Source organism: Dipodomys spectabilis, unplaced genomic scaffold, assembly GCF_019054845.1.
Source record: "Dipodomys spectabilis isolate Male_0828 unplaced genomic scaffold, ASM1905484v1 ptg000081l, whole genome shotgun sequence".
Lineage (NCBI taxonomy): Eukaryota > Metazoa > Chordata > Mammalia > Rodentia > Heteromyidae > Dipodomys > Dipodomys spectabilis.
The window spans coordinates 23,092,140-23,105,231 of record NW_024870758.1 but is presented as its reverse complement, the minus strand read 5'-3'; positions in this window follow the sequence as shown (position 1 = coordinate 23,105,231).

Sequence of the window (13,092 nt, the reverse complement as noted above, 5' to 3'; positions counted from 1 at the left end):
AGCTCATAAAGGTTAGTCTTTTTAAATCAGAAAACAAGCCCTAGGGGAAAGCAGGAAAACTGTCTTTCAGTTACTACCTTATCTATGGAAGAGGTGGGACCAAGGAATACAAAAACTACAAAACTACCCTGAGGCTGATAGTTTTCATTTTTTAAAAATAGGAATGTGAAAGTATTTCTTTGGTAAAATGAGGGAAAGAGCTGTGGAGTAAAAGGCATGGGGAGAGCAGCAGCTCGGTTGAATACAAGTTAGTTCAATTTAGGTTGGCTTTAGGATTGGCTGGGCCAGCCAGCAGCTCTTTTCTGGCTAAGCAGATCTACAGACCCACCCATCTTAAAGAACTAGCTCAGTATCCTAGCCCCTTGCCTCTGCCAAGTGTGATTTCTACTGCAATGTATTTATTTCACTTGACACTCTGCCTCTTGGGGTAGCTGTGTATCAGTCCTCTTTGACAAAGCCATGACTCTAGTAGTCCTTTGGGTTTGGGGGTTTGGTGGTAGTTGTTTTGGTTTGGTTTTTTGTTTGTTTGTTTTCTTTTCTTTTTAGCCCTTGGAAGAATTTGACTTTAACAATGAAACAAATGGAGTCAGTAATGTTGGAAGGTAATTAGGAAAAGATGACATTAGACATTCAGTGTGGAAAAATGAGGTAAATCATAGTAGAGCAGAGAAGTTTTGGCTTGTTGCCTGGGTAGTGAGAAAGGCCTCTGGTCTTACTGCTATCAGATTATAGGGGAGAGTGGGAGCCTGTGTGAAAAGGACTGGCTACATGTGCTCTGGCGTGTTCATAGCCCAGGCTATAAAACTGTAGACTAGGAAAAGTAATTGAAACTCAGCTTTGCCAAGCAGTTTAAATAAGGGTTGCTTAATTCTCTTTCATGCGAAGTATTTAAGTTGCTCTGCCACTTGGAACATGGTAGGATCTCTAGAATCAAACAACTCCATAAAATCAGAAAGTTATAAAAAACATTTGGTAGGTAGGTAGGATAGACATCTGCTATATGAATTAGACATGTTTTCAGTGCCACAGAAGAAGGCAGCCCAGTGTGCATCATGACCCAACATCTTGATCATGACCTCCACCCAGTGAAATGCAGCCAGTCTATTGGCTGTCTGCTCACCCTTGACCCCCAGTGGGTGTCTTAACTAGAGAGAGGTGAGAACCCCATGTGTTATATTCTTCCAAGGCATGAATGCCTAATACTAAAATACAATTCTAATATTACACTATAATAAAAGTTACACAAATGCAGTTTCTCTTTATCAAAATAACTTCTATTGTAGTTTTCCAGTCTCTCCTTGTCCCAGTGTGGAAAGACACAATACCTATGGGATGAAATGGAGTGAGATGAATGATAGAGTCCTGGCATAAGTGTACTATTGACTTCCTGATGACATATTAGAAGGATTCTTTGCTTCATTTTGGAGCAGGATGGTATGAGATTTTTATCACTGCTACTCAGAACAACATGCAACTTCAAATTTATGTGACATATTTCTAGAATGTTCCATTTAATATTTTCATTCCCATAACTGGGAAATGGAAACCTAAAACTGTAGAAATGAGGATAAATGAGGACAAGACAGACACACGCCTATGTAACACACACACACACACACACACACTCACACATATGTAACATACACATACCTATGTAACATAAATTTTGGTTGCAAATAACATTCGTTCTGTTACCAGGAAGGGAACTACTTCAAGGACAACTCTCCATACAGGAAATGACTCTCAGGACCACAGCAAACCTTCTGGAACAGTCTACTCATCATCCATTTCCTACTTCCCTTCTCTCATATCTTATCCTCTGGCCCCTAGCAAGAAGCCTTAAGGCCTCTTTTACCAAAGCTTTGTCTCAGCAATAATTGTTGTAGAAACTGATAAAGTAATCTTGAACTGGCAATATAGGGACGAATAAAGACAAACCCAATTTTGTAAAAAGAAGAGAGCAATGATAGTATCTAATTTCAAAATTTACTCTTAAGTTAAAATAACAAATGTAGTAATGGAGTCATGATAGCCATTTTGACCAATGAACCAAGAAGGTCCAAAGTTTAGTCCTTATATGTATGACTTTTATTTTTAATCTTTTTTATTTTTCATTTCTGTAGTAAAGGGTATTGGATACACACACAAGCACCGTACCACTTTAGCTATCTCACAGTCTTTTCTTTTAATACTTTTTTAAAAAAAATAGAGAATTGCTAATTTTGCTAAGGCTGGCCTTGAACTTACTCTCTTGTCACCTTTTCCAAAGTAGCAGGGATTACAGATGTGAACCACCATACCTGCCTTGTTTGGGCAAGATTTTATAGTGATAGCAAAATCATGATCAATAATATAATAAAATGATAACTTGAATTTTATCAAAATGAAATGTTTGAAACAAAAAGAAAAGTTTTACTTCTCAGAAGTCATCAAGATACCAGTAAGGAAATGAAAAGACAAATCTAGGATTGGGAAACAATTTATAAATCATATAATCTAATACAGGACTTGAAAAAACAAGCAACTCAGGTAAAATATTTTAGTAGTAATTTCACCAGTTAGATATACAAATGGTCAATAAGTACATAAAATATGACCAACATTGTTAATCATCAGGATAATTCAAAATAATACAAATATATAATACCATCAAGATTCAGCAAGATTCAACTAGTGATGACAGGTTGTGAAAAAACTTGAATTCTCATGAACTGATGGGGAAGTAAAATGTAATAACTATTTTTGGAAAATAATTGGGAGTTTCTTTTGTTTCATTCTTTCTTTCCCTTCTTTCTTCCCTCCCTCCCTTTTTTCTTCCCTCCCTCCCTCCCTCCCTTCCTTTTCTTTCTTTCTTTTCTTTTCTTTTTCCCCCTCCCTCCCTCTCTCCCTCTCTCCCTTCCTCTCTCCCTTCTTTGCTTCTTTCCTTCCTTCCCTCTCTCTCCCCCTCCCTCTTTCTCTCCCTCCCTCCCTCCCTCTCCCTCCCCCCTCCTTCTTGTGTGTGCACTGGCCAGGTACCTTAATTCAGAGCCTAGGTGCTATCTCTAAGCTTTTGTGCTCAAGACTAGCATTCTACTACTAGAGCCACAGCTCCACTTCCAGTTTTTTGTTTGTTTGTTTGTTGTTTGTTGTAGCTCAATGGAGATAAGAGTCTCAAAGGACTTTGCTGCTCCAGCTGGAACTGTGATCCTTAAATCTCAGCCTCCTGAGCATCTGGAATTATAGGCACAAGCCAGGGACACTTAGATCACTGGCAGTTTCTTAAAATGATAAGCATTAACTTACCATATGACCTTTTAATTCTACATCAAGAAAATGGATGTCAACACAAGACTTTTACATGAAACATAAAGTATTATTTATAGGGATTGGAGGCATGGCTGAGTTGTTCAAGTGCTAGCCAATGAGTACCAAGGTACCAAGGTTGAGTCTGCAGCTCCGACCTAATTTTTTTATTATTATTTATAGTAATACATTGTGAAAATAATCCACATCCATTAATTAGTTATAATAACAAAATGTGGCACAGTGGAATACTATCTAGGATAAAAACTACTAAATACTGAAGCTGGGCACAGTAGCTCATATCTATAATCCTAGCTACTAGAGGCTAAATTTGGAATCATTGCAGTTCAAGGCCAACTTGGACAAAATCATTGTGAGACTCCATTTCAGCAGAAAAAGCTGAGCACTATGGTATATGTCTACCATTCCAGTCAAAATGAGAAGCATCATCTAGGCTGGCCTAGGAAAAAGTGAGACTATCTACCTGAAAAATAACCAGAGCAAAGAAGGCTAGAGGAATTCCTGAAATGGTAAAGCACCTGGCTAGCAAGTATAAGTCCCAGAGTTCAAACTCCAGTACTGCCAATAGTTGGTTAGATAGATAGACAGACAGATAGATAGGTAGATAGATAGAAAGGTAGAGCCGTAGATAGAAATGTAGATAGCCGAGTACTGGTGGCTCATGTCTATAATCCTAGCTACTCAGGAGGCTGAGATCTGAGGATTGCGGTTCAAAGCCAGCCGGGACAGAAGAGACCATGAGACTCTTATCTCCAATAAAAAAAACCACCAGAAAACTGGAAGTGGCACTGTGGCTCAAGTGGTAGAGCGCTAACGTTGAGCTGAAGAGCTGAGGGACACTGCCTAGGCCCAGAGTTCAAGCCCCATGACAGACAGACAGACAGACAGACAGACAGACACACACACACACACACACACACACATACACACACACACAGAAAGGCAGATAGAAAGATAAGTAAACCCACAAAAATCATTCACCTTCTTGTACACTGAAAAAACAGAGAGGGAAATAAAGGGAGCAACCCCATTCACAATAACCTCCCCCAAAATAAAATATTTAGGAATTAACCTAACCAAAGATGTAAAAGAACTATTTAATAAAAACTATAAAAAGTTAAAGAAAGAAATTACAGAAGACACTAGGAAATGGAAAGACCTACCATGCTCTTGGATAGGCAGACTTACTATAGTGAAAATGGCAATACTGCCAAAATTAATATACAAATTCAATGCAATTCCTATAAAAATCCCAATGATATACATCTCTGAAATACAGAAAACAGTCCAAAAATTCATATGGAACAACAAAAGACCTAGAATAGCCAAAACAATTCTAGGGAATAAAGACAATATGGGAGGGCTATCCATGCCGAACTTCAAACTCTACTATAGAGCCATAATAACAAAGACAGCATGGTACTGGCACAAAACAGACCCGAAGACCAATGGAACAGAATAGAAGATCCAGAAATAAATCCACAGGCCTACAGCCAGCTGATATTCGACAAAGGAGCCAAAGACATACAATGGAAGAAGCACAGCCTCTTCAACCAATGGTGCTGGGAAAACTGGGTGGCCACATGCAGAAGACTAAAAGTGGACCCCAGCCTATCACCATGCACCAACATCAACTCAAAATGGATTAAAGACCTTAACATTAAACCTGAATCTCTGAAACTACTGCAGGACAGAGTAGGAGAGACCCTTGAACTTATAGGCACAGGCAGGAACTTCCTGAGCAGAGTCCCAGGGTCACAACAAATTGCAGAGATGCAACAAATGGGACTACCTTAAAATAAACAGCTCTGCATAGCTAAAGCTATAGCAACCAAGCTAGAAGGACAACCAACTAATTGGGAAAAAAATATTTACCAGCAATATATCAGACAAGGGATATACAGGGAACTCAAGAAACTAATTCCTCCCAAACCTAACAAACCAATTACTAAATGGGCAAGAGAACTAAAGAGAGACTTCTCAGAAGAAGAGATAAAAATGGCAAAGAAAACACATGAGGAAGTGTTCACCATCCCTGGTTGTGAAGGAAATGCAAATAAAGACAACTCTGAGATACCACCTTACCCCAGTCAGAATGGCCCACATCCTCAAATCAGCCAACGACAAATGCTGGAGGGGATGCGGAGAAAGATGCTGGTGGGAATGTACACTAATGCAACCACTTTGGAAAGCAGTCTGGAGGGTCCTCAGAAAGCTAAATATTGACCTCCCTTATGACCCAGTCATACCACTTCTAAGCATCTATCCTGAACATCAGGAACCAGTATACAAGGACACATGGACCTCCACGTTTATTGCAGCACTGGTCACAATAGCCAGGATATGGAAGCAACCCAGATGTCCCACCACAGATGAATGGATCCAAAAATTGTGGTATCTATACACAATGGAATATTATGCTGCCATTAGAAATGACAAAATAATGGCATTTGCAGGGAAATGGATGGAGATAGAAGAAATCATGTTGAGTGAGGTAAGCCAAGTGCAAAGAGACAAACAGTACATGGTCTCCCTGATAAGTGGATGTTAAATCCAAAATGTTAGGTGATACAACAAAATTAACAGGACTTAAGAAACAAAGTACTTCCACTCATCTGGTCGAATCACTACTAAATAATCCCATGCTGCTGATCACATATGTGCACACCAGAGGGAAACCAGGAGGATGACACAGAACTACTAGAGGGAAGCAGGGAAAAACATACAACAGCGGGACCCATCAGCTGCACTGGACATTGATCAAAATGAACTAAGCAACTCAATGGCAGTGATGGGAGGGAAGGAACAAGTGGGAAAGAGGGAACAGCTGATGCTATGCAAAACAAAAGGAATGTACATACCACCCACTGTGGAAGAAATAACTGTATTGCAAAGCTTATAGAACTTATAAATGTTATAGACTGTGATAGACAATTTGCTCCAGGAAAGTTAGGCTGTGTTTGTGACTTTAACTGAGTATCACTATCCCACAATACTGTGAAATTTGGGAAATTATGTAACCACTTAATCACAATAAAAAATTTGAAAAAAAATAAAGATAACTTTAAATGAAAAAAAAAGAAAGATAGGCAGATAAATATATCAATTGATAGTAGATGAAAATACACATTATGAACCTCTGACAATCTACAACATAATACCCCATTTTACGGAGCACCAGTTGGGTGTTGGTGGCTCATGCCCGTAATCCTAGTTACTCAGGAGGCTGAGATCTGAGGGTTGATGTTCAAAGCTAGCCCAGGCAGAAAAGGCCGTGAAACCACCAGAAAAACTGGAAGTGGCATTGTGGCTCAAGTGGTAGAGCTCTTGCCTTGAGCTGAAGAGTTGAGGGACAGTGCCCAGGCTCAGAGTTCAAGCTCCATGACTGACAAAAATAAAAAATAAAAATTAAGGAGCACTAGGAGGGAAGAAGCTAGCCACAAAGAAGACATGTTGTATATGATTTATATGAAACTCTCAAAAAGAAAATAAATACAAAAGTAGAAAGTCATTTAGTGATTACTTTGGGGGGTATGTGGACGTGAGAGGGTTGAATACAGGGGGGTTCTACCTGAATGTTTCCTAGTAATGGAAATGTCCTAAAACTGGATGGTGGTAATGTTTGTATGATGCTATACCTGAAAAAGAAACTCATTTGTTTGTAATGAATCTATGGAATGCAAATTATACCTTATTAAAACTATTATAGTTTTTTTAGAGGTGTGTGTGTGTATGTGTGCGTGTGCATGTGTGTGCGCTGGTACAGGGGCTTGAAATCAGGCCCAGATGCTGTTCTTGAGCAATTTTTGTGTGCAAATCTAGCACTCTACCACTTGAGCCACAACTCCACTTCTAGCTTTTGTTTTTGTGGTTAATTGAAGATAAGAATATTGTGGACTTTAACTGCTCAGCCTGGTTTCAAACTGTGATCTTCAGATTTTAACCTCAGATGTGAGCCATTGGTGTCTGGCTAGTAAAATATTTGTTAAAAACAATTTTATCTCATGATTGAAATTTTTCAAGTCACATTTGATTGGATTTACATCTCATTTGTTTAACATTTTTTTAAAAATTGCAAAGAAAAACTGATATCAGGGAAGTTAGAAATGTACTATAGAAAAATAGCCATAACCTTTGCAGAATTAGTTATAGAATTAAATTTGAACATCTTAACTGGAGAAGTGAAACAAATATTCTGCCTCTTTTATATCTCTTTCTGGTACTTATGTTACTATTATATCCATTAAGTCATGTGTGGAAACAAACTGACCTTAGATGTAAAGTCCTTCTATTATTTTGTATTATGCCAAGATTTTCAAAATAATAAAATCTTTTCCATCACATGATGATCATTAAAATGTATTTAGATTTTCAATGCTATATGTGTCATGTTGTATATCTTTTTCTTGAATTTAAGAAATTTTACTTTTTTATGTTTTATAATTTATATGATATTAATAAAATATACTTAAATGACAAGTAATTTTGGAAATGTGCTAAAAAATGTCTGTGAATGAAGGTGTATGACAGTTTCAGTAGAATGTGTTTAGAGAAAAATGTTCATTTTCAGCTGTTTATATTTTTTGGTATTTGTCTGTTACTGTTGTTGTTTTTTTGTTTTTCTTATTTCCCAGGAATTTCAACCAAGTCTTTGGAGCACTATATCCTAATCTTACTCATTTGCTCTTTTCTTGTTTTTCAAGGAAATTACATCATTTGCCTCTAGCGAGTCACCTTTGACATTCTATAATCAGCAGAGATGGTGTTCATTATCGTAACCCCACCTGAGATTGGTCAGGTGTGCCTCCATCCCTGAACAGTAGAAAGTAGCCTTTTGGAGAATACATCATAATTTTTTTTAATGCAAAAGAAAGAAAGCCACGCTATTGCTACAAAGTAGGGAAGTTGACAACAGGTATCAAAATATATGCACACAAAATTAATGCATTTTATGAAGTCAATAGAAATCTTAATTTTAAAGTTCTGGGTTTTCAATGATTTACAATGTAGCCATGGAGAAGTAACTTATTTTGCGTTACCTCTGTCCCACATTCATGGAAAAGAGGCTTCATGTGCTTCTCCACTTCCATAAACATTAATTATTAACTTAAAAAATGTAAACTATGTAAACTTCTGGACTTTTTGGTAGGGTTATGTCTCTGTACTTCTGAGTTTATCTCAGGAAAGGCTTTCTTATTTCTCCTTTACATCTAAATTTTTTTCTTTCTTTCTTCTATCAGTTTACATTAGGTAAAATTTTTTTTACTAGCTAACATAATTTGAAGTGCCAAAGATAATAGAATCTACACAACAACAAAAACAAACAAAATATAATAGAAACATGAGATTTTTACCAATTTCTTTTAATTTTCATCTGTTTTAAGGGTAATCAGAAATAGTTTTCTTATAGACTTATTTTAGATATTTAGCATAACCTCTGGGCAAATGTGCCTCAATTATATATATTTTTAAATATTAATTTTTAAAATTATAGAATTTCAGGGCTGCAAAAAATTAGATATTATAAATTACATTAAAACTAATCAAGTAGCTTCTAGCCTAAGACTCTCCCTATCCAACCTTACTGTTTTCTGTAACAAAGAAGAAATGTATATAACTCAGTGATTTCACTGTTTGTGCTTCCTTTTCTTTTCCTTTCTCTCTCCCCTTCCTTCCTTCCTTCTTACCTTCTTTCCTTCCTTCCTTCCTTCCTTCCATCCTTCCTACCTTCCTAGGGCTTGAACTAAGGGCCTGGGCGTCATCCCTGAGCTTCTACTGCTCAAGGCTACCATACTACCACTCAAGCCATAATGCCGCGTCTGGCCTTTTCTGAATAGTTTATTAGAGATGAGACTTTCAGAGACTTTCCTGCCTAGAATGGCTACCAATTACAATCCTCAGATCTCAGCCTCTAGAATTACAGGCATGGGCCACTGGTGGCCAGGTTTGTGCTTCCTTTCTCTGTTACTTACTCTTGCTTGCTCTGTCTCTTGGATGCTGTTTTTGTCTTTCTCTGTTTGTCTGTATATGTGCAAAAGTGCCACTAAACTTTACAAGCCTAAAATAATGTAAATTTAAAAACTTTACACCAATCATAAAGCAATTATGCAATTATACTAAGAATTCTCCCCCTTAAATGGAACTGTCCACACTGTTTTCTCTGCCACATAGTTTACCTTTTAAAAAGCCAATAGAGTGAGGTATTTTATATTCAGTCTTTAATATGAGTACATTATGTTACTTTTATGTCTTTGAAATGGAATTGTAATCTACTAAGTGCCACTAGTTTTTTTTCAAAATCTCCCAAAGCCAGGTGCTGATGGCTCACACCTGTAATCTTAGCTACACCAGAAACTGAGAGCCAAAAGATTGAGGTTTGAAGACAACCTTGGCAGACAAAAGCTTGAAAATTCTATTTCTAACAAGCCAGTAAAAAGCTGGAAGTGCTGGGCACTGGCACTCACACCTGTAATCCTAGCTACTCAGGAAGCTGAGATCTGAGGATTACAGTTCAAAGCCAGCCCAGGCAGGAGAGTCCATGAGACTCTTATCTCCAATTAACCACCAGAAAACCAGAAGTGGCCCTGTGGCTCAAGTGATAGAGTGCTTGCTTTGAGCTGAAGAGCTGAGGGACAGTGCCCAGAGTTCAAGCCCCACAATCAACAGCAACAACAAAAAGCTGGAAGTGGAGCTGTGCCAGGCTTAAGCAATAAATGTAAAGGAGAGGAGAGGACTTACACACATACACACACACACACACACACACACACACACACACATGCTCTCAAAGTGTGTTCCCTAGAGCTCAGTCAAGAAACCTGACTTCTAAACTTGCCTGGACTACTTGCTTTCTCTGTCTCCTACACAGCACTTAATCTTTTTGACCCTATATTTACCAATGTTTAAATGGATTCGTAAGATGAAAATAATTTCTGGGCCTAGAATAATTAGTGTATAAAATGAATTACTGCATGATGTCATTGTAAATGTTGCTGTCATCATCTTTTCCAAGAAATTTAACACACTGTTTATCACTTTGCTGTTAACCTCAAATCTACTTTCACCATCTCCTTTGCCTTCCATTCTTAAAAATAAGCTATCATTGTACGCATTATTACTTCACTCTTTTTCCTTGTTCAGTATATGCCTTTCCCTTTACTCCCACTTCAATCTTGCCTTCCTTGCCTTGCCTCTAGGCTCTTACCTTAGCTTAGTGAGGGAGGTACTGTTTACTTAAAAAAAAAAAAAAAAGCCAAGCTGGTGGCTCACACCTGTTATTCTAGCCACTCAAGGAGGATGAGGTCTGAGGATCATGATTCAAAGCCAACCTAAGCAAATCCCCCTACTCCATCCCCATGAAAGTCTCATCTCCAATTAAACACCAGAAAACCCGAAGTGGTACTGTGGCTCAAAGTGGTAGAGCCTTAGCCTTGAGCGGAAAAAGCTCAGGGACAGCACCCAGGCCCTGAGTTCAAGCCCCAAGACTAACAAAACAACAACAAAAACTGGAACTATTGTACCAGTTCAGGACCTGTCAGCTGAGAGGGAGGGGGCAGGTCACTTGAGTGGGTGGATGGGGAGGTAATGGACTGGAATGAGGATGCTAGGTGTGGGGGCTGTAGACTAGAGCCAGGGTTTGCCTGTGGTCATTGCCCCCAGCAGCTGTATGATCTTGGACTTAAGCTTCCTCATTTGCAAAATGAGAACAATGTTATCCAAACATTATTATAAAGATCAAATAAGACAAGATAGGTGATGCTCTTAGGATCATCTCATAAAATAGAACTCAGTTCCTCACAGGCTGAAAAAGAAGAGAAAGCTGAAGCAGTAGTACACTGGGTGAGTGGAACTGTGCTCTTATTGCCTGGCCCTTTAAGAAAGACACATTTTTTTACTTCCTGTTATATCTCTCCTAGCTATTATTCTGGGATGTTATTATGGTGTAAAAGTATGACGATATAGAAAAGTGGCAAAATTTGTGGTTGATATTCCTCTTACTTAATTTGAAGGGACAGCTACCTGCAGCAACTTTTCCCCACCAAGTAAATTTTCTATTTAAAACGTAACTTTTGTTGTTGTTTTTTTTTTTACCATGTTTTTGAAATGGGCATGCCATAATTATTATTTTTATATTCTGAGACATAGAAGAGAAAGATCCAAGAATTGTCCTTTGCACACCCTATCCATGTCTCATTTCATTTGAAAAGCAGCAATGGGAAAATTGTTCTCACTGAAGGATGCTAATTGATGAAAGCATTTCTTTACTAATAATATAAGGAAAGCAATGCATTCTTAGCTCTTTCATACCACAAAATAGATTTAGCTACTAGTGAGCAAAAGCCAGTTATTTATTTTCTATACAACCTTTTAACCACACATTGTTTTTTGATAGTAAAGCTCTTTTTCATTCTGTATCAAAGAAAGTTGTTAAGATGTAGTAATTCTTTTTTATTAGGAAAAGCCAGCTAAATTGAATAGCAAGTTTTAAGTTGGGTGCAAAACATACTTTCTGTATTAATATTTCAGTGTATGTGTTTTTTAAAGGAGGGTGTTTATTTATGTTGCTTTCTGTATTAATATTTCAGTGTATGTGTTTTTTAAAGGAGGGTGTTTATTTATGTTGCTTAAGAAATAGCCTTATAGCTAATACCCTAAAGTGTGAGCATAAGAAATATGTCACATCAAAAGTAAGGCAACAGAGCCAGGTACCAGGGCTCATGTCTGCAATCTTAGCTACTCAGGAGTCTGAGATCTAAGGGTTGAAGTTTGAAGCCAGCATAGGCAGGAAAGTCCATGAGACTCTTACCTCCAATAAACTACTCAGAAAAAGCCAGAAGTGGTGCTGTGGCTCAAGTAGTAGAATGCTAGTCTTGAGCACAAAGGAGCTCAGAGACCATGCCCAAGCCCAGGGTTTGAGCCCCAGGGCCAGCAAAAATTAATTTAAAAACTGAAACACTAGGCTAGGTCCTAGTGGCTTACCCCTGTAAGACTAGCTTCTTAAGAAGCTGAGATGAGGGGATGGGAAGGTGGCTCAGTGGTAGAGTGCTTGCCTTGCATGCATGAGGCCCTGGGTTTGATTCCTTAGCACCCCATAAGCAAAAAGAAAAAAGCCGGAAGTGGCGCTGTGGCTCACGTGGTAGAGCACTAGCCTTGAGCTGAAGAGCTGAGGGACAGTGCCCAGGCCGAGTTCAGGTCCCATGACCGGACCCCCCCCCCCCCAAAAAAAAAAGAAGAAGCTGAGATGAGGATTGAAATAGAAGCCAGCCTGGACAAAAAAAGCCCTTGAGACTACATATTAAATTAACCAGCAAAATACCAGGATAGAGACATGGCTCAGATGGTAGAATACCAACCATGAGCAAGAAAGCCAAGCAGGAATATGGGGCCCTAAGTTTAAGCCCTAGTATTGCCATAAGAAAGAGGGGGAGGACATGAAAATGTTTGCACCAGTAATCCAAAACTCTTTAGTATTTGCAGAATTATTTTACATACCTAATATACATGGAAGGTATTAAATCTACATAATCAGTCTTTTAAGACAGAAATCATACTACAAATTAATATTGACAAAAAATAATTCACATGTGCTTTTTTCTGATTTTAAATAATATATGTAAATTAAAAACAGAAATATCTACAAAAGTAGAAAATAGAATTTCTTAGTCATTGGGTGTTATATAGTAAAGACTTTGGTCTTTTAAGAAAATGACCAATAAATTATTATTTTAAACATAAATGTAATAGGAAAAGTGATAACATATTGAAACATAATAAATATGTAAAGTAAGT